This window comes from Felis catus, chromosome D2 (genome assembly GCF_018350175.1).
Source record: "Felis catus isolate Fca126 chromosome D2, F.catus_Fca126_mat1.0, whole genome shotgun sequence".
Lineage (NCBI taxonomy): Eukaryota > Metazoa > Chordata > Mammalia > Carnivora > Felidae > Felis > Felis catus.
Window position 1 is genome coordinate 65,672,868 of NC_058378.1, and position 21,851 is coordinate 65,694,718.

The window sequence follows — 21,851 nt, forward strand, 5'->3', positions numbered from 1 at the left end:
CCTGACCAGGACCTTTGGTGCTAGAGCCCTTTGTCCTAAGCCTGAATGTTGTGGAAGAACCTTCTCTCTGCATCTATACCTGTATCTGTACAAAGGACCCAGTTGGTGCCCCTAGGTCCAGATCTCACAGCTCAGCCCTTTAGCTGGAGCCCCGGGCAATATCCAAGTCTTCTCTCTATGTCCAATCATCACCATTATGGGAAAGAGCCAGACTAAGAACACTCTCCCTCCCTTCAGTATGGGTACCACCATTACCTCTTATAGCACGTGAACTCCTCTTTTAATCATTGATTCCACTCTTTATACTAAATGTGGACAAATTATGAGAGATAGGCCTACAGAAGAAGTTTGGGGTTAAGGACAGGGATAGCCTTAAAAGCTCAGATTTTCTGCAGGGTGAGTTACTTATTTTATTTTATTTGTAAATTTTATTTTGGAGAGATTGTGAGTGGAGAAGAGGGGCAGAGGGAGAGACAGAGAGACGGGGGGGGGGGGGGGAGAGAGAGAGAGAGAGAGAGAGAGAGAGAGAGAGAATGAGAATCTCAACTAGGCTCCATGCTCAGTGTGGATCCCAGCATCCTGGGATCACAACCTGAGCTGAAATCAAGAGTTGGACGCTGGACCGACTGAGGCACCCAGGCACCCCAAGAATGAGTTACTTTGAAGCTACTTAAGGTAAATGACAATGACATTTTAGTGTCTTTAATTGGGTGGGATGAGCTGGGTCAGGACTCACAGCAAGGTTTCTACCTTTATTCACTTTGAAATGAGGCACAAAGGCAGAAACAGAATTGTCACTTGACTGGCACACAGTGGCCTGAGGCCAGTCTCCTCCCTGGTAACATTTTTCTCCAGTGGGACAAGCTACTTGAGGTGCATTTTTTTTTCCATGTGATCAGGTTAAATTTCACAGTTCAAAAGATTGACAGTAGAACCATTTCTGCAATTACAACAGCACTTCCCATGTCAGGGCTTCCCTCACAGTGAGAAGAGAGGCTTGAAGACTGGAAGGAGGAAGCATGCTATGGGTCCCTCCAAGATAAGGTTCCATCTTTCTCTCTCCACCGTAGTCATGTCCCTAGCAAGGAAAGACAATTGGAGAATATATGAATTATCTACTAATCACATGCTTTACTCTGAAAATTGTTTTTAATTTGCCTAATTGCTTCTCTATGGTAAATTATAAAAATTGTGAAATTCCTGTTGTCACATATTCTACAAATATATCTTCACATATTTTTTGACGATTATAATCACTTATTCAAGCAAAACCAAAGAAAGAAACTGGAGTTTTTACAAGGGTACAATCAACGCTTATGAAGGCATAAGACATTTTTTCCCTATTAATTAATTATAATAAAAATCTTAATATAAACATCAATATGAAGAAAAAATAGAAATAATTCATAAACTCTCTACCTAAAAATAACCTCTAAACACTTTTGTGTATATACTTCCACACATTTTCCTACCTGTATTTTTTTCAAAAAGAGGTTTACACTGTAATTTTTATTAACTTATTTTTTATGATGTATCATAACACTTAGTTTTTAGAGTAAGTAAGCTATTATGATTTGATTGTAGGAGCTAATGGAGGAAAAGTTTCACCAAACCTCAAATATTTCCCATAAAATTTGAAATGCATAGAAGTGTAAGAGGCATTGTATTTATTAATAAATTTTTCAAGGTAAATAAATTCAAGTAAATTATTCAAGGTAAAATTTTTCTCTGGAGCAAAAGATTAGTTTGGGCTTTACAAGTATTACATGAGCTATAATTAATATATTTTTATTTTTTGCTGTGTTGTGGATATTTTAATTGCTGTTTTGATGGGTTTTTTTCCCCTCTAACTAGTATTCTTTTTTTTCCTTTTTATTGCAGTATAATTGACAAAACATTATATTAGTTTCAGGTGTACAATACAACAATTCAAGATTTGCATATATTGTGAAATGATCTCCACAAGTCAGTTAACATCCACGACCCTACATAGTTAAATATTTTTTTTCCTTCTGACAAAAACTTACAAGATCTACTCTCCCAGCTACAAATATACAATGCAGTATTACTAACTATAGTCACCATGTTGTACATTACATCCCCATGGCTTAACTTATATTTTAACATAACTGTGACATATTCTTGCATCAGTACATTCATTTGGCAATGACATGTTTAAAGCTAGATTGTATTCAATTAAATTCATATATATACATATATATATTGTGTGTGTGTGTGTGTATATATATATAGCCAATTGTTTAATCTACATAATGATGTTTTCAGTTTTTCAATATTAGCAACAATGCTCTGGTGAACGTTCATATAATTATATTTCTACAGAGTTTAAAAAAAATATTTTTCTTGGTTAAACTCTTAGGATAGAATTATTGAGCCAAATGGTATGTGACATGTTTTCACTGAACTAGCAGTTTGATAAATGAAGGGTAAATAGAGGGTAGTTGAGTATTTTTCAACCTTTACCATTACCTATTTCTATAACTATAATTCATGCATGGACATGCTACAATAGATACACATTCACACAAGCCATTAGAAACAGGACTGATTCTTAATTCAATTCTCACCTCGAGTAATTTGTCAAAGTTACCTTTTATTATTCTGTTTCTCAAATTAAGAGATTGCTTTTGAGAAAAATTAAAACAAAAATTCATCGTATGTTCTTAAAATGCCTTGTATGTTAGAAGGAAATGGCTACACATGAAGCAGAAAGAGTTTTCAAAAGTATTTCTGCCTACTGTCCCCCAAGTAACACGTATTTATGGATATGTACATAAGCGCCTTTGTATACATATATATAAAGGCAGGTGTATACGTACATACATGTTTACACACAAACAGGAAAACATAGCTGGGACAGGCTAAAATAATCTCGAAGAATGCTCTTACTCGTGACTAAATGTCATTGATTCCAGGCCATTTTAAAATATACTAATGAGCAGTTTGGAAACGTCGCTGATGATAAGTGATTTGAATTTCCTCTTGAGAGGGGGTTCATTTTAGCAGCACGGATACGTCATATGGAACCGCACACGCAGAACTTCAGCAGCTGCATTTGGGCTGAGCTGAGCACAGAGGAAGTTTCTCTAGGGCCAGCACCACAGAGAAGCAGCGATGGAGGCCCCTGTAATCACAAGGGCGGGCTGTCTAGACTGTCCCTGAGCTGCATGGAGCACACACACACATATGCGCATGGTTTCACACATGCTCCAGTCGCAGTTTAAAAAAACATTTTTCAGGAGTGCCTGGGTGGCTCCGTTAGTTAAATTCCCGACTTTGGCTCAGGTCATGATCTGCCACTTCATGGGTTCGATCCCCGCGTCAGCTGTGCTGGCAGCTCAGAGCCTGAAGTCTGCTTTGGATTCTGTGTCTCCCTCTCTCTTTCTTCCCCTCCCCGCTCACACTCTATCTCTCAAAAATAAATAAAACATTAAGAAAACACTCTACCTCTCAAAAATAAACAAAACATTAAAAAAAACTTAAAAATATTTTTCAAAGGGACCCCTGGGGTAAAACGCCTTGGAAAATACTGTGGTAAGGTGATGAGGTCTCTTGTCTCTAGAGTCAAGTGCCTACTTTCAATGGGGGGCGGGGGGGGGTAGGCATTACCTATCCACAGGTGATCTTGAGCAGTAGATTAACTTCTGAAAGCTTCAAATCTTAGGTGATTCCAGCTCTGCATGCCTCAGCTTCTTTTCATAACTCATTATCTAGGAGGACCTCGTGGTGGAGAGATTAAAGAGCTTCTACCATCATCCTCGTGGAGTCCATTGGTCCCTGAAAAGAAGCAGATGGGGAAGAATGATTCCACTCACCTCTGACTTTTCAGAAATCCTAAGATCTTGGGCTGTAACGAGGACCTCGCTGATGAAACACAAGGTAAAAGGCGTAGGACCCTGGAAGGGGCGGGGCGGGGCCTAAACGTTAGGTGAGAAGGAGGTGGTTTACCTGGCTGTCCTGTGTGGGTCAGAATAAACCAAAAACCCACAACAAGTGTTTCAGTGTAACAAACTGACAACTACTTGTAAGAGGAAGGGAGAAGCAGGAAATGGGGGGAGATAAAACAACCCTGCAGTGTGGGAGGTCTCCTGCTCCTGCTCTGCCCAGGACCACCCCATACGGCAGATGCTCCCAGAGCGAGCAATTACCAGGCACCGTCTAGGAAAAGGCAGCGGCTGAAAAGGGCCAGGTAGAGCTGCGAACTTCTCTGCGGCCTGCCCCAGGGCCACGGCTCTAAGGGAAAAGAGGTAGTTTTACACTTGCACAAAACTGATGAACTAAGCCAACATGGGCAACTGAGAACTTGGCTCGCTATTGCCCAAATCCCAGTCTTCTCTCCAGCAATGGTGGGGCTGCAGCAAGTTTTTCCCTAGGTGTGAAAAGCAAACACAAAACCCATCTGGATATTTGCATATCGTCTCTAACAATCTATTGAAATAGCAGGAAAAAGAGCAAAGGTTGCGTGGGTTTGGCTAACTATATATGTGAGTTATTCACAGAAAGAACTCTATTTTAAAATGTTTAACATACTCTAAAAGGCTTGAGGCAAAGTTACGTGGCTTTTGGCTGCCAAGTAGAATTTAGTATTCTGTGTACCTAACGTCTTCCTTTTACCTTCACCCACGATAAACACACTGCCAGACCGAGCCTTTTTTTTTTTACCTGGAGAGACATAAAAATCAAAATTTGTCAAAATGACTTTTTGGGGTTAGTGAACTTTGTAAATAAAAGAGACTTTCAAAAAAAGTAAAAACAGAGAAAAAAGCCAAACATAAAAATGAAAAAAAAAACAAAACACACAAAAAAACCACAGCAAAGCCAAGAAGTAAGGGCAGTGGAGGAAGAGTTTGAATTTAAGAACAGGTGATACCTTTAAAGAAATGAAAAAGGAACATGTTCATTTGAATGTCAAAAGTAAATGTGATCTGTTCACAGTTAAGAGAAAACCAAGCAGCATTAGGGTTGTGGTTAGAGAAGGATAGGGATCACCTAAGACACCAACCCCCTTTTACATTTTAATAGCATGGTAATATAAGGAGTTAGACAAACAGGCCCAATTTATTGGAAAAAAAAAAATGTACCGGCACGGAGAAGGACTGACCAGATGGTGGTGCAGATTGACCTCATAGGGGAGCTGAGCAGAACATTCAAAGGAATGTACGGTTTTATAGAAGTCCATAATTCCAATATGTGGGTTTGGGAATCTCTCGGGTTATCTCTCCCCCTGACCTGGTGGCAGGCCACTGTAAGTAAATCAGCACTAGCAGGTTCTCTTTGTTAGACCCACTCGGCCGGTTCGGCACTCCTGCAAAAACTGTTTGCCTAGGCAATAAAAGTTCACATGTGGGCAGGTGTTAGGAGTTGAAAACGGATCTCAGTGTCAGGGGTGTCTGCGGCTGCAACCAGCTCACCTCCCTCCCTGAGAAGCTACCGCCATATAGACAAGGGGTAGAGACTGCTAATACCTTCCTCTCCCACTTCACTTGGTTGGTTGTCCCTGGGCACAAGGTGCTGAGTTTCCTGGACTCCAGAGTTATTCAATGTTGGAAAATCAAGATGAAAGAAAAAAAAAAAAATCAAGAGGTTGTTGTAGCAAGAGCATTTGGAGACTGATTCTCTCTGATACCTGTGGATTCCTGCCGCCTTAGTGTTCTCTGCTTGCACTGACACCCCAGAGTCCAGGGACATCAGAGAAAGGTTGGTTCTCGCTCCGTACCTTGCATATACCTTTATTGCTCTGATATCTGAAACGGCGCGGTGAGCTGTGATCCTTAGTCATTCTTTCTTTCATGTGTTCACTCTGGTCTACAACTGAGAAGGACTATTTAGGGTTTACGTGGCCTGGTGGCAACAGAAGGAAATGAAGAAGTCTCTCCACAAAAGCCTGCAGCAAGGAGAATTGGTAAAATGTTAACGTTAGGAAAAGAGCAGTCGCGTAGGCCAGCCTCTCCATTTTACCAACAGGGGAAACTTGCAGAAAGTTGTGTGAAAGGGAACATTGCTTTACCCTTCTAATTCTGAGCCACACAGTTCATTCCTGGTCATAGGAAGAGCTCACAGATGCCCTTATCGATCCAAACCCTGTAGGACGGCAAAAATTTACCCTCAAAAATCTGCCGTACTTGGGGCGCCTGGGTGGCGCAGTCGGTTAAGCGTCCGACTTCAGCCAGGTCACGATCTCGTGGTCCGTGAGTTCGAGCCCCGCGTCGGGCTCTGGGCTGATGGCTCAGAGCCTGGAGCCTGTTTCCGGTTCTGTGTCTCCCTCTCTCTCTGCCCCTCCCCCGTTCATGCTCTGTCTCTCTCTGTCCCAAAAATAAATAAACGTTGAAAAAAAAAATTAAAAAAAAAATCTGCCGTACTTAACTTTAAAATCTATGTCTACCACTTGTAACCATCTTTGTGACCTTAGTCACGTTTTATAGATTTTATAAACTAATGTTCAGGGAAGTTAAACAATTTTCCCAGTGCGCAGAGCGTATTCTATATGCTGAATGTGAACTTCATGTGCACAAAAAAGATCACCTCGCAAAACCTTTGGCAGCACACGGCACTTGGTAAAAGAGGGAAGATACCAATATCATGGTCATTGTTGTTACTGCTGCTTGTAGTACAGAAAACATCAGCTGTCCCTCTTCAGAGTGGCCAACCTCTGCCAATAATCTGCCTTTAGGTTTCTTCTATTTCCTTTTCATGTACACTCGGAGCATGTTTCTTCAGCTTAATTCCCATTTCTGAACTGTGTTGGGGAAAAAGAAAATGTTTTCTCCACTCTTCCCTGCTCCAGAGTTCTTCCAGCTGATTTAAGAATTAAACTGACATGGAGCAGAGTAACAAGAGAGAAAAAACAAAACAAAACAGAACAAAGCAAAAACCTCACAAAGTTTTATTATATGCACACGGAAGCCCAATAATGAGATTGAGACCCAAAGAAATGAGCAAGGCAGGCAGTTTTCATACATTTTATTTATTTTTATTTTTGAATGTTTATTTTTGAGAGTGTGTATGAGGAGGGAGGGCGGGGCGGGGGGCGGCAGGGAGAGGTGAAGGATCTGACCTGCCTCTGTGCTGACAGTGGAGAGCTCAATGCCGGGCTCCAGTTCACGAACCATGAGATGATGACCTGGGTTGAAGTGAGGCACTTAACCTACTGAGCCAGCCAGGCGCCCCAGTTTTCATACATTTCAGATGGAGACAATAAATTTGTGAATAATTGACAGGATACAGAGAATAGGTGTTTGGGAGCTTTAATTAGTAAGAGATTCTAAGCAAAATTGAGGTGGTGAAAATAGAGTAGAAAAAATAATAAGGTTTGTTTCTACAGCTTTTCCACTTTAAAGTTCCTGTCTCTGGTGACAAGGATGTCATTTTACATCTTAGTACAGGGAGGGTGGTTTTCATGTGGGAGCGTTGTTTCCTGCTTTCTGGGGGACAGAGGAGGGTCAGACTGTCCTTGCACAGGATGCTTCCTGAACATTTCCCAGGTAGCTTCAATTCAAAATAATTAACATGCCATTAGGAACATTTGGGGGCAGCCTGTCCTGGGTCCTTAAGGCTGCAGTTTGCTCCCCTTTTAAAGGCGTTTCCATTTGTGCCCCATCACCATCTGCCTAGCTTCTGCATTTCCTCATGCTTGTGAGTTATGGCTATTAGATGCTAAATTACCGCTGAGAGCAAGTGGCAAGTGATGGTTGGCAACCTTTGATTGTCATGAAACTGGCTCTGTAAAAAAAAGAAGCAGAGCAAAACAGGGCTTGGAGATCACATAGAAAGCATGTACATGTCAGTTTGTATTTGTTCAAGTTGCAGGACGAAGGGAGTTAATGGGAAGAAAATGGACAGTTTCAGTTAATAAGACAGATTCTTTTGGAAAACAGAATGTCACTGTTAGTTGCCACATAAAATAATGGGTTTGTTATTGTTGAACCCCAGCTACGTTAACAGAACTAACACTTGTTCCTATTGAGATATTCCCCAGAGTTGCATTTTTGTTAATAAAGATAAATTCCTTGTGGGACCCTCAGATGTCATCTTCCTATTCTTGGGACCATTCGAACAGTTTCATGACTTTGGGATCAGGTAATGCTGGACACTTATACACACTGTGATCTGCCTCCTGCAGTAGCTTCACTGGCATCTCAGAAGCTGAGGGAATACCTGAGGTGTGCCCTGGGGCTGTCTCAGTAATATCTTGAGATCTGACCTTGGGAAATCTACAGAATAGGGAATCTAGAGGTAGAAATTCCAGAATTGAAGAGCTTAAAGTCAAGCTGCATAAAGTAGGGGGGGGGGGGCAAACATGTAGTTCCTCACTTTTTCTTCTCTCTTTTGGCAGTAAAACTGATTTTCAGAATTTTCTTGACATTCTCCCCTGTCCCTTCCTCTGTAGTCTGTTGCTGTCTACTTCTCTACCCAAAGAGCTTTCCTTAAGATCAAAGGGAAGGAAGAATTTTTTCCTCTACCCTTAGGATCTTGTAGCTGAAATAAGAATTAAATTTAAATGAGACAGGCTAACAAAAGAAATAACCAAAGTTTTATTACGTGTACGTGGAGGCTCAGTAATGAAATTGAGATGTAAAGAGATGACCAAAGCAGGTGTTTTTTTAAATACTTTTTGGACAAAGAGTCAATAAATAGGTGGGGAACTGCAAGAGAAAGAAAAGTTTGGGAACTTTAATAAGGAATTCTAAACAGAATTTGAACTGGGGTAGTACATAAGTAAAAAATAACAAGGGTTGTTAATTGTAATTTATTTTTGAGAGAGAGAGAGTGTGCAGGGGAGGGGCAGAAGGAGAAGGAGACACAGAATCCAAAGCAGGCTCTGAGTTGTCAGCACAGATCCCAACACAGGGCTTGAACACATGAACCATGAGATCATGACCTGAGACAAAGTTGGGTGTTTAACCGACTGAGCCACCCAGGAACCTCTTGGGGTGGTCATTTTAAATTGTCTAGTATCAGTTGACATGGAGATTGTGTTCAACCTCCTGGACAATCAATCAATCACTTGGATATCACTGGACACCAGAAAATAGTAGATAACAAAATCCTCAACACTAAAACTTGACTGAGTTCCCCTGGTTAGCAATACTGAAAGTATGCTGTCACACATTGGTGCCTGGAGCATACTATATCCTGGGGTAAGAAGGAACTTTGTATTTGTAAGCTTCCAGGCTCTGACCTATGTGTCTCTTTTCCGATTGTGACCTATACCTTTCCTTGTAATAAACCATAGCTGTGAGTATAATAGCTTAAAATGAGTTCTGTGAGTCTTTCTAGTAAATTATTGAAATGGAGACTGATTTTTGTGACTCCCTAAACTTGTAGTTGATGTAAGTCTAGGGAGATTGTGCCTTCAGATTTGGCATTTTGGTTAGTTGTTGTTGTTGTTGTTGTTGTTTGTATTCTATGGAAAAAGAATTTTCAGATGGAGTTAAGGATCTTGATTTGGGGAGATTATCCTGAAATATGTGGGATATATTGGACTTCTGATCTACAGAACTGAATAGAAACATTTTTTGTTGTTTTAAGTTACCAAATTTGTTAGATAGTCACAGGAAAGTAATACACGCAGTTATCAACAGTCTATTTCATGCAACCATGGTCTCTGTCTAGAAAAGGCTTCATGAATCTCCTGCCTGGTCTCCTTAATCCATGTTACCCCAAACTAATTGATTTCCACATTATATCTAAACAGCACTTAGTAAAAACAAAACTGTCTCTGGTATGCCATCTTTCTTCTGTTTATACCACTTCTTCAAAGGTGTCTCTATTGTTCCTAAAAGAGATAAAAATTATTAGGGCACTTACATAACATAAGAAGAGCCTGCATGGTCTAGCCACTGCCTGTCTTTCCAGCCTCAACTCCTGCCTCCTATCTTTTTCTCTTTTACCCAACCCCCACCAACCACATCCACCTGCTTTATGCTCCTTATACTTGTCACAGTTACTGCTTGATTATCTCTTCTCCTGCCTATCCAACCACACCTAGAAACTCCAACTCAGTCTCCATGTTCCAGCCCATTTTTGCATGTTTGTTATGCATTTGCTTCTGTGTATCTGTCTGCCTGCCTGTCTCCTCTGAAAGTGCTGGCTTTGAGAGTGTAAGCTCCATGATGGCAAGAATAGTATATGCTTATCCATTGTATCCCCTACCTATCCTAATGGAAGCTCAATCAATTGGGTACACGGAATACATACAAACTAGAAGGCTGCTTTGCCACTTGCGGCTCTGCCATTGACTTTGGTGCTCACAAGAAAGAAATGTTCTGTCTTTTGTTATTGAAATTTATATATGCACAGCACAAATGCTACCCCTGGGGACCCATACATTTGGGAATAAGTCCTTTAAGGAGTGTTCTCAATCTATTGAAGTGCATGGAGGTAATTAGAATGCAAGACTTGTCTCTTGTTCCCATTTTTCAGATTAAGAAATTGAGAATTAAAGAAGGTTGTGGTCTTGTCTGTATCACCCTTCTAATAGGCCTGGTTTTAAACTCAGCATTTTATATAATTCCCTCTGTTTTTTTTTAATGTTTTCCCTTTACTAACTCCTTTATATAAAATATATTTATAATATAAATATTTATATTATATGTATTTATAATATAAATATATACTTTATATTTACATAAGTATATATTTATATAAATATATGTATATATTTATATTATAAATATATACATATATTTATATTATAAATATATATAATAAAATATATATATATATTTTCCCTCTTTTTCTATGCATGTAGTTGGAGAGAAGATACATAGCAGTCTCCCTCCCTTTCTATCTACACACACACACATACACAAATAAATATATCTCTGTGTGTGTGTATACATACATATATTGAGAGAAAATATACACCGGTCTCCTAGCATTGAATATAACCTCTTTGAGGGAAGGGTAGTGTTTTATGATTCTATATCAAGCTTAATGGTAACACTAGATACAGGTGGTCTGATGTTTGAAGAGTGAGTGAGGATCTGACCAAGGCAGTCAGATCCCAAACCATTGATATCAGAGAAGAAACAATAGCTAGACACTTTAGGGCAGAGATGATTTACTCCCTGCTGGGTGGAGTGTTTAACTGGACCACCAAGTCCCCTTATATTCCATATCTCTCGCACAACACAGAACATGACACTCCTAGATAAATACAGCATTAAATTAAATTGGAAAGCTTTATAATAAACAAAAAAAATCAAGATCTGCTTTTTAGGAGTACCTGGGTAGCTCAGTCAGTTAAGTGTCCAACTATGGGTTTCTGCTCAGGTCATGATCTCACAGTTTGTAAGATGGAACCTTGTGTCGGGCTCTGTACTGATGGTGCAGAGCCTTCTTGGGATTCTCTCTCTCCCCCTCTCTCTGCCCCTCCCCCCTCAAATAAATAAATAAACTTAAAGAAAAAAGAACTTCTTTTTAATCCCAGTGTTAACTAAGGCCAAACTTTACTTCAAAACTTGAAAGATAAATTAACCCTTCACTTGCTTCTATTCTTATAGAAATAAGATGGACCATCAGGTGCATGTGTTGAAAGCAGTTTCACCCTCTATAAGCCACAGCAGGTTGGGTTATGAAAGACCTGTTTACTCTGACTTCCTTCTTCCGTTGGCTCCCCCAGTATAGTCCTGCTGTGTTTTCTTTGGGGATAATGGGCTGGTATAAGATCTCCATATTTAATAAGTAATGACCTCTATTATTTTCAAGAAATGACAGAGAAGCAAAGAAAATAAATCACAGATAGCTTCAGAAAACACATTGCTTGGGAGAGATTAAAGAAGAAAAAAAGCACTTTCCCTGTGCCACTCTTGATTGTCCTTGTGATGTTCACTAGTCCTACCTTGGCCCAAAGCCAGTAAGTGTAGACTAGGAGATGTAAAAAGTTGACTTCAAACAAAGTAACTGCAGGGAACCTTTCTTGGCCCAGACATTCACTTCACACTAGAATAGTGAATGATTGTGAATAATACTTACTGACTTTTTCTCTTGAAAAGAGACCCCACCGGGCCATAAGAAGTATTACAATCAGCCCCATTCCAATTCTGCACATTCTCTCTTTATACAAGAATAACAACCCATTCCTGCACAGCCAAGTTAGAATTTACAGACAATTCCACTTATAAACATTAGAGTAACTCAATATTCAAGCTACTTTGCAATGAATCTTGGAAAATTCAAACATTCCCTTTACTCTATGAAAAAATTTGGCTCTCAAAACTATGCTAATTGGTTCTGTGAGTTCAGTTTGTTATATTTGTGTAGGATTACCTACTACTTGCTTTTAGTCCATTTTACTGATCATTATTTAGGAGGGCATATTGTTTTAAGTGGTAAGTGTTAATTTCATTTGTGATCTATGTGTCTTTTTCCCCTAAAATAAATCTTTTGGTTTATCATTTCTAATATTGTCATTTTAAATATAGGATATGGAAAATGCACTGTTTGCCATCATGTAGCCAGTTAGCACTGGATTTGTGACAGGCTGACAACAGGGAAGAAGAAAAGAAAACAGAGTCAGACTGTCCTGACTATATCATTAGTCATATCCCAGTCTTAGCTATGAAAGGAAGAAAGGTTTCTCATGCCTAAGGGAAAACAAACACCCTACTGGAGAATCCTAACTCACTGTGCAAAATGAACTCTAATATATATTTTTTCTTAATAAATTTGTTTTTACCATTACTTATTTATGGCGGAAAGGAGATAAGTATAAAACCTTTCAGGAGAACTGTCATTTCTGAATTGTTATGCTTAAGTCTAGAATCAAAATATTTGTAAACCAAACTTATGAGAGAGACCAAATATATTAGTTTCTTTATTTTTATTTTGGAGCTTAGATGCTAGAGATCTAGGATTTCAACCAAAATAAGTTACAATGCACTTGAGGGAAATGAAAAGTCCAAAATTAAAAATAAAAAAAAAAACAAAAAAGGAAAAAAAATAAGTAGTCTTAATAGCAGGAGATTCTAATAATACCTGCTCACATTTCCACATTAACTCATGTAATATTGAATCTTTCTATATGTTTGCTTTGAGGGATACTAAGACTCATAACTGTTAATTAAGGCTTAGTGAAGCAGAAACACTGCCTATTTCAAAACAAAATAAAATAAAACAGTTACACAAAACAGTAATACATGTGCCAGAAAAATCTTCCCTATGACATGTGATAAATTTCCGCCACTCTACAACAATTGCATATAAGAGGTTAGACAGTTGGTATTAGGGTTGGTTATAGAGGAGGCCTTGATAATGTGCTTTCCTCTCTTCTTGTGTGGTCTATGGTCTCTGCTGCAAGGGAAGGATGAGATATTAAAGCAAGGGGTTTTATTTTATTGAATCTGAGCCATAGCCGTTGGCTAGCTGGTTCAATTGAAACTACTGCTCGTTTTGATAGTAATTCTGACTACCTTGCCTGGGTGGAATCAATTTTTAGAAATCTTATTATACCATACACTTATCTTTTTAAATATATATCAGTTGTGAACATGCATGCAATCCCATGAACACTTGACCATTTCTGTCTTCTCTGATAGGCTATAAGCATCATCAGTACAAGGACCATGTATTTTTTTTTCTCTTTTGTGTATCCTAACAAGCTATTCCTTTTAGTTGTGTATTGCTGTGAACCAAATTACTACAGATCCTGGTGACTTAACACAACACTCATTTGTAAAATAATACAGACAGTAGAAACCAGTATGGCAATTACTAAATTAAAATAAAGTAAATATATACATGGAATTACTACAATGGAATATCATTTAGCTTTAAGAAGGAAGAAAATTCTGATACATGCTGCAACATGGATGATTTTGAAGAAATAATGCTAAGTGAAAAAACCCAGTCACAAAAGGACAAGCAATGTATGATTCAACTTACATGAGATACCTAGAATAGTAAGAATCATAGAGACAGAAAGTAGAATGGCAGATGTCAGGGGCTAGAGGAGAGGGAAATGAAAATTAGTGTTGAATGAGAAACTTTCAGTTGGGGAAAATGAAAAAGTTCTGAAGATGGATGATGGTGATGGTTACACAATAATGCGAATATACTTAATACCATAGAATTTTACACTTAAACATGGTTAAGATGGTAACTTTTATGTTATGTGTACTTTAACACAACACACACACACACACACACACACACACACACACACACACACACAGCCCTATTACCTTATAGTTCCTGTGGGCCAGAAAGGTATATACAACTGACTGGGTCTTCTGTTTAAGGTCTCTCACAAAGTTACAACCAAGGTGGGAGCCAGGGTCAATATCTTATCTGGAGACTTAACCAGAGAAGAATGAACATCCAAGCTCCTCTGATTGTTTGGAAAATCTGTAGCTCAAGGGATATTGAATTGGGGGCCTCAGTTTCTAACCAACTGTTGGATATAGGCTACCTTCAGTTCCTTGCTTCAACCTTCAACCTTCAACCTTCAACCTTCTTCAGAATGGCATCTGGTTTCATTAAAGCATTCAGCCAAGAAGGAAGTAGAGTATGCTAGTAAGGCAGATGTCCCACTCTTGTGTAATCTAATTGTGGAAATGACATCTTTCAATGTTATTCTTTTGGTTAGAATGAAGTTATTTAAGGGGAAAAGATCATAAAAGGTCATAAATGTCAAGAGATAGGAAACACCAAGGCCTCAAAATGGGAAGGTAAATGCTTGGAATGGAAAGTAACTCCAAAAAGAGGCGGGACTCTGGGAACCTATACAATGACAGGAAGTCAGAGCAAAACAGAAGGCTAACCCTGAGTCGTTGTCAGGAAAGCTGAAATTATAGTCTGAGATTGTGTCAGAGTGACCCTCCAGAAGGAAGACAATTATGTTGTTTCAGAAAATAATGATCTACTTTCTGGGCTAAAGGATGCCTGTAACCTAAGAGCAATGCCAGGATGGCATTCACATTTAAGGTCCAATCCAGGTCAAATGCTCTACATTTTGGCAGATGTGCTCTCATGCAGCTCTTTGAGGTAAAACCGAGGTTGTGTATTTCTCTAATTTCTTTCTCTAATTTCTCTACACGACAATGGGGATGTGATCCAAGTAGATTGTCTGATAGGCTGCTCTGAGTTTAAAAGTTTGATTGCAAAACAATCACCAAGTCAATCAACTTCCCATCTTCTCTGTCAGTAAGATTCGGAAAATACAGTTTTGAACCAAGGTCATGGAAGCTGATCGGGACTTGCAAGCTGAGGCTCTGTTTTTCTGATTCTTGGAAAAATAAACTTCTGGAAGGTCCATGTAGACTCTTTGATTAGGAACCTTATTTGGGGGGAATGGGTGAGATTGTGAGTTGGAGTAGAGAGAGAAGAATTTGTTTCTGTTTTCATGGAGAGTCATTATTTTGTCGTTATTGTGCTTTTCACAAGATGCTCACTAATTGAAAAACAATGAAAAAAAAAGAAATGGACAAAAAATGTCACTTGATAAAGTAGAAAAGGGCACAGAGGAAAAGAATGGAGTGCAAAAAGCCTTTTCCGACTTAATCTGAAGCAGTTCCCTCCAATGTTCTGCATGGTTATTATTTGTTCTAAGTGACAACAACTCCGTATTCCAGAAAACCATTTGCCTTTAGTTTAGCACTGTGTGAAACCAAGAATGGCATTATTCCTCTGAGTCAACCCCTCCACCAACTATGTGAATATGGAATATATGAATGTTTATTTGCAAGATAATGCTCAAAAATTGCAGGTACATATATATGCAAATTGAACACATATTTAAAAATACTGAAGAATTTTCATAGTTCCATTTTGTTGACTCTGAATACAAAGTCAATTTATAAAGTAACCATAATTCACTTTCCCTAACTTATCACATACCATCATTATTGTAAGGTAAAATGACACTTGGGTGTTTCAACCTAGTTATAACTTTTTTAGGAATAAGGGTGGGTAGACATAGAAGGAGATGTTCCTACTGGGTTGACTTCCTTGACTCAATTGAGCTTTTTCACTTCACATAAAAACATGTGGTTGGTTGTATCATCCTTCCAGTGAAGTTCTTTTCTCTCTCCCTCCCCTGGGCCCTCCCTTCCTTCTTTCCAGTTGTGAAATTCTGACTAGCATGAAGATGGATACCTCAGACATCCCCTGAGAATCATGAATACAAACAACTATGATCTAGCTGAGCCTTATCTTTCATCAAAAACAAGTAAGTTTGTTTCCAGCCTATTTTGCTGCTTCCAAATGCATTATAGCTCAAGTAATCCTGCATGGGAAAAAAGTGCCAAATACAAATTAATTTTGAAGACTTTTATAATAAAGAACCCAATATGTTAAGCAATATGAAGCTCTTCTGATAAAAATGGTATAAATACCCTACCTTGTTGGCTCTGCCTTTTTTAGTCTACTCTTCCAAAAGCTACACATATAAAAGCAATAACTATTGTCCATCTTTCCATAACTTACACTACTCCTTACTGGTTTGAATGCATTGTCTTTCTAGAAAGGTCACTATTTCCAGTGTTACAAATATGCTCTTTTTATTTTATTTTTTTATTTTTTTAACATTTATTTTTGAGACAGAGAGAGACAGACCATGAATGGAAGGAGGGTCAGAGAAAGAGGGAGATACAGAATCAGAAGCAGGCTCCAGGTTCTGAGCTGTCAGCACAGAGCCCGAGGTAGGGCTCGAACTCACGGACCGCAAGATCATGACCTGAGCCAAAGTCGGATGCTTAACTGACTGAGCCACCCAGGCTTTCCAACAAATATGCTCTTTTAACTTGAGGTGTCATCTGTAGTTTTAAAACTCCTCTCATTATAAAGGACGTTATTTTCCCTCTCTTATTTCTATATTTTTAAGTTTATTTGTTCATTTTTGAGAGAGAGAGAGAGAGAGAGAGAGAGAGAGAGAGAGAGAGAGAGCGCGAGCACAAGCTGGGGAGGGGTGGAGAGAGAGGGAGACACAGAATCTGAAGCAGGATCCAGGCTCTGAGCTGTCAGCACAGAGCCCAACATGGGGCTAGAACCCAGGAACCATGAGATCATGACCTGAGCAGAAGTTGGATGCTTAACCAACTGAGGAGCCCAGGCACCCTTTTCTTATTTCTTTTTGAAATACTCTGAACTTGATTATCACTCTTAGTGTGCACTTGAGACAGGAAATCTTCAAAAAAAAATTTTAGCTTTCAAACTTTACAGGAGGATCTCTCAGCACACCAAGATTAGCTTTCTGAAATCCTTCCTTCAGCAACCAGCAACTCCAGGAGCCTTCCTTCTTGTTGCTCAGATTTACCTGACAATTACTGGGGAAACTCTTCATAAAACAAATGCTTGAATGTAGCCTAGCATGTTGTGCCTGCCAATGTATGATTTGGCTTTCAAAATCTACCTCTTCCTCATTCTTTGCTTAACTTATTGTTCATCTGTCTTAAACACTTCTAAAGATCTTCTTGTACATTTTTCTAGACTCTAGCCTCTAGAAGGCACAAGCTGTGCATAATCCTTGAGTTTGGCAGAAACCTCTGGTTCCATTCACTTCCTGTAGAGGAAGAATGAAACTATTGTTCACACAAAAATATGTTATGGCCAGTAGCCTATTTTTTTATGGCCCCAAAAAAGAAATACAATGAAACACGCTAGTGAAAGGTCCAAAATGCCTTACTCTTATTTTCAGACACTGAAATTGGATGGCTTATTGCATATGAGTTCCATTATACTGTTTTATTGTAAAGGATGAACTCTTTTGGAAAAAATAAATGTGTTATAAATTTAAAAAAACTCTGATACCCTCAGTTTTATTTTCTTAAATCTGATATTTTTAGTGATGATTTGACATACTGTAGTGCATATACTTAATTCAATAAAAAAACAATGTTTTTCCAAAAACAGTGATAAAAATGGTTTAGAGTAAATATGTATGCTAATTTAATTTTATGTTTAATCTAAAATACTACCTGGAAAGGTAAGAACTCAGAAACACACATATATAATCATGTTTTCCTTACTATCTTCATAGAAAACTAAAAGTTTGTGACTTGTATGTATAATTAATATATACTTATATGAAATTATATGCTATTTATATTATGCAAAATTATATTACATTATTAATATAATTACATGTTATATACAGTTATATAGATATATAAATATCTTTTTACTTGAACTTAGAGATTCATTCCCTATTTTATACAAAAATATAGTACAGACCTGAAGAACAGCTTACTTTTAAGTAATGACTCATTGCTGCCAGCTAAGTTCTACCAATTATTACATTATTCCTTTTTCCCCTCACACTTAACCTTCTGTACTCTACTCTACGATTCTGGAACTGAGACTACAAACTATATCTCTCCTCCATTAGATGACTTCCTCTTAAGTCCCATTAAAAAAAAAAGACACAAAAGGAAGACAGGAGGAAGGAATCAGGAATTATTCCTTCCTATTTTGTTTGCTATTTCTGTCAGCAATAATCTTTCACCCAAGAATCAATCGACAGTGTTACATGTTCCAGTTTCTTTTGTTATTTTCCAAACTATCCTTCCTGTGCTTCTTCAAAGCTAGCAGAACCATCTGAATGTGGTTTTTGGAAATGGTTGGGTGGTTACTTGGTACTAAATGCTGGCTGTTTTCTAAAAGAACATAGGAAACTGACAGTCCATGGCCTGCAGTTTCATCACAGTGAAGTAAGATATCACCTGTTGATTATGGCAAAGAACCTATAGAGAGGTTGTACTGGACACTGCATTTGACTGTTACAGTAGTGATGATGGCTATGAAGGCTACAACATGGCTAATGTTCATTGCACTGGAGCATTTTCTGAAAGAAATGTTAAGCTCTGAGATCAGCTCATTGTCAAAGCAACAGCTTTGAATTTCATTGGTGGCTGGAAACTAATATAATATTTCTTATAACCATGGAAAACATCTGTAAAAAATCCACATTTTATTATATGGGTTACATAATTACCAGATATTGTGATGTGAGGATATAAAACCTCTTTTGTGAATCTATCTCTCTGTGTATGTTATATACAGTTGGCTTTAGCCTCAGAAATACACAATTTTGTAACATAATATATGCATCACTGATCCCTTCTGGTGGCATTTCCAAGCCTTTCTGTTTGGTAAAAGAGCTGTCAGCAATCATAGTTATATGTTGATTTGTTGATGGTGAAAAAAAAAAGTGCTAGGCTGACCTATATATATCCAGAGACCAATTTAATTTAGCAAAATTTGGTGTCCTTCACATAAAACAAAATGTTTATCATGTTTCTATTTTTCTGTCTTGGAAAATAAGTAAACTAAATGGGTTAACAAAGCTGAGCTGTCTGATACTCCAATCTCTGGGAAATTGAAATGTGTAACACCACAGACGTTGTTTCATTTGGAAGACTTATTGGCTTCAGGCATTTAGAAGAATGCTTCTGAAATCATTAGCTGGTCACTAAAGCTAACCTAGCCAAAACTTCAGTGGCCACACACAACAAAGAATGCAGACTTCATATTTAGATCATGGAAGTCACTAAATAAATAACAATAAACTCTGGAGAAGGGAGAGAATCTGGTTTCCAAGGGTTGCCATATTGTATGAGGTAAAATGTCCAGTTTTCAACAACAAAATGAAGCAGGCAGAGAAACTAGAAAATATGGCCCACACAAAAAAAAAACAAAATCAGTTAATAGAAACTGTCTCTGAAGAGACCCAAACATTGGGCTTTCTAGGCAAATCAACTATTTTCAGTAAGTTCAGATAACTAAAGGAAATCACATCTGAATAACTAACATTCTTTTAGTTTAGTATGGGTTTAGTTTAGTGTAAGAATAATGTCTTGGGTGCCTGGCGGCTCAGTCAGTTAAGTGGCTGACTCATGGTTTGGCTCAGGTCATGATTTCACAGTTTGTGAGATCAAGCCCCACATTGGGCTCTGTGTTGACAGTATGAAGCCTTCTTGGGATTCTTTATCTGCCTCTATCTCTGCCCCTCTCATGTTCTGTCTCTCAAAATAAATAAATTAAAAAAAAAAGAATGATGTCTTGACTAACAGAGACTTACTAAATAGGTGAAATTTTTTTAAATGATTCAAATAAAAATTATGGAGTTGAAAAGTCAATAGTGAAATGAAAAGTTCAATGGAGGTCTCAAAGGCAGATTTGAACAGGCAAGAAAACAAAAATCGGTGAACTTGAATGCAGCTCAATTGAGATTATCTGGTTCAAGGAACAAAAAGAATAACACAATGAAGGAAAATGAAAAGAGCCTCAGAGACTGCAGGATGTCATAAAACATACTAATATCTATATAAGGGAATCCCAAGAGGAGAGGAAAGAAAGGAGCAGGAAGAATATTTGAAGTTCTAATGGCAAACTGTTCCCCAAATTGATGGAAAATATTAATACAGATAACCAAGTTCAGCAAACTCCACATGGGATAAAGCCATATAAATCCTCACCTAGATACATCATAATCTGCCATCATCAAAATCCATGCAGTCCAGAAGTCAATGGGATGACATATTCAACACAATGAAAGGAAAACCCTCTCAACCAAGAATTCTATACCCAGTAAAACACTACCAAAATAGAAAGTTAATTAGATATTCCTGGTTATATAAGAATTGACAGAATCTGTTGCTAGTAGATGTGCAAAAAAAAAAAAAAAACAAAACAAGGTAATCTTGTCTATAGTGTCTATATTTGACTGTCTGTAGTCATATCTCCTTGTCAAGTAGTACCTGCTTGTCAAATATATTCCCCTTATCAGGATAGCAGTTGTTCATAGTCTCTCTTTTCTTAAAAATTTTTTTTTCAACGTTTATTTATTTTTGGGACAGAGAGAGACAGAGCATGAACGGGGGAGGGGCAGAGAGAAGGAGACACAGAATCAGAAACAGGCTCCAGGCTCTGAGCCATCAGCCCAGAGCCTGACGTGGGGCTCGAACTCACGGACCGCGAGATCGTGACCTGGCTGAAGTTGGACGCTTAACCGACTGCGCCACCCAGGCGCCCCTATAGTCTCTCTTTTCTAATATCTGGCTTATCTTTTGAATTTTTTGCATTGCTTTGTTATAATCACTCCTTCCCTTGAGTGCTGGGGAGAAATGATTCTCTTGTCTGTAAGGTGCTATAAAATGTTCCTCGCATCATTTTTATATATGAGTTTTCTATCTCCTCAGTCATAATGTGTGGTAGTCAGGTTAAGACCATGCATTTTATTATGAGAATCTAAAACTTTAGATTTGGAGAATCAGCAAAAGCTAATAAAGCAATCCACTTCAAGACCCATTTTGTACATTGACAACTGAGATCCCAGGAGATATTTTTCAAATCCACACAAATATCATTCTTGGGGCAACTGGGTGGCTCAGTCGGTTAAGTGTCTGACTCTTGATTTTGGCTCAGGTCATGATGTCATTGTTCGTGAATTCAAGCCCCACATCAGGCTTTGTGCTGACAGTGCAGAGCCTGCTTGGGATCCTTACTCTCCCTGTCTCTCTGCCCCTCCCCCACTCATGCTCTCTATGTCAAAATAAATAAATAAACTTAAAAAAAATATCATTCTCCTGCCTTGTAATATAAGGGCTCTTTTTAACAGTGAGACTATGCACTTGGGTAGTCTAGGCATCTCAAGTCAGTAGCTTGTAGATTTTTTGTTGATGAGCATTTTCTTTGTTTTTTTTGACACAATATTTTAAAATCAGGAGACCTCATATAAAAACTATGTAGAAACAATTGAGAGATCCTATAAATTTTAGGCCTGTGTTCCATATACAATAGGTTGTTGCTTTGGTTTCTTCCAAGAGCTCAATGACACCTGACATATTTTATTTAAAAAAAATCCAAAAATCCAAACCTTTTCTGTATACATT

The 21,851-nt window shown here is 38.3% G+C and overlaps 2 long non-coding RNA genes across 7 annotated transcripts; one reads left to right on the forward strand and one right to left on the reverse strand.

Annotated features, from left to right (window-relative positions):
- Window positions 1-559: 559 nt before the first annotated feature.
- On the reverse strand, window positions 560-6,006 carry LOC123380907. Of its 5 annotated transcripts, none has more exons than XR_006587303.1 (3): window positions 5,738-6,006; window positions 3,631-3,798; window positions 560-1,078 (listed from the first exon to the last, which is right to left on the reverse strand). It is a non-coding gene; the product is annotated as an uncharacterized LOC123380907 (long non-coding RNA). The 5 variants fall into 5 exon arrangements; XR_006587299.1 differs by lacking the exon at window positions 5,738-6,006 and adding an exon at window positions 5,103-5,387; XR_006587302.1 differs by lacking the exon at window positions 5,738-6,006 and adding an exon at window positions 5,123-5,386.
- On the forward strand, window positions 3,731-20,874 carry LOC123380908. Of its 2 annotated transcripts, none has more exons than XR_006587305.1 (3): window positions 3,731-3,900; window positions 16,084-16,189; window positions 20,817-20,874. It is a non-coding gene; the product is annotated as an uncharacterized LOC123380908 (long non-coding RNA). The 2 variants fall into 2 exon arrangements; XR_006587304.1 differs by lacking the exon at window positions 20,817-20,874 and adding an exon at window positions 17,182-17,707.
- The last annotated feature ends 977 nt before the right edge of the window (window positions 20,875-21,851 follow it).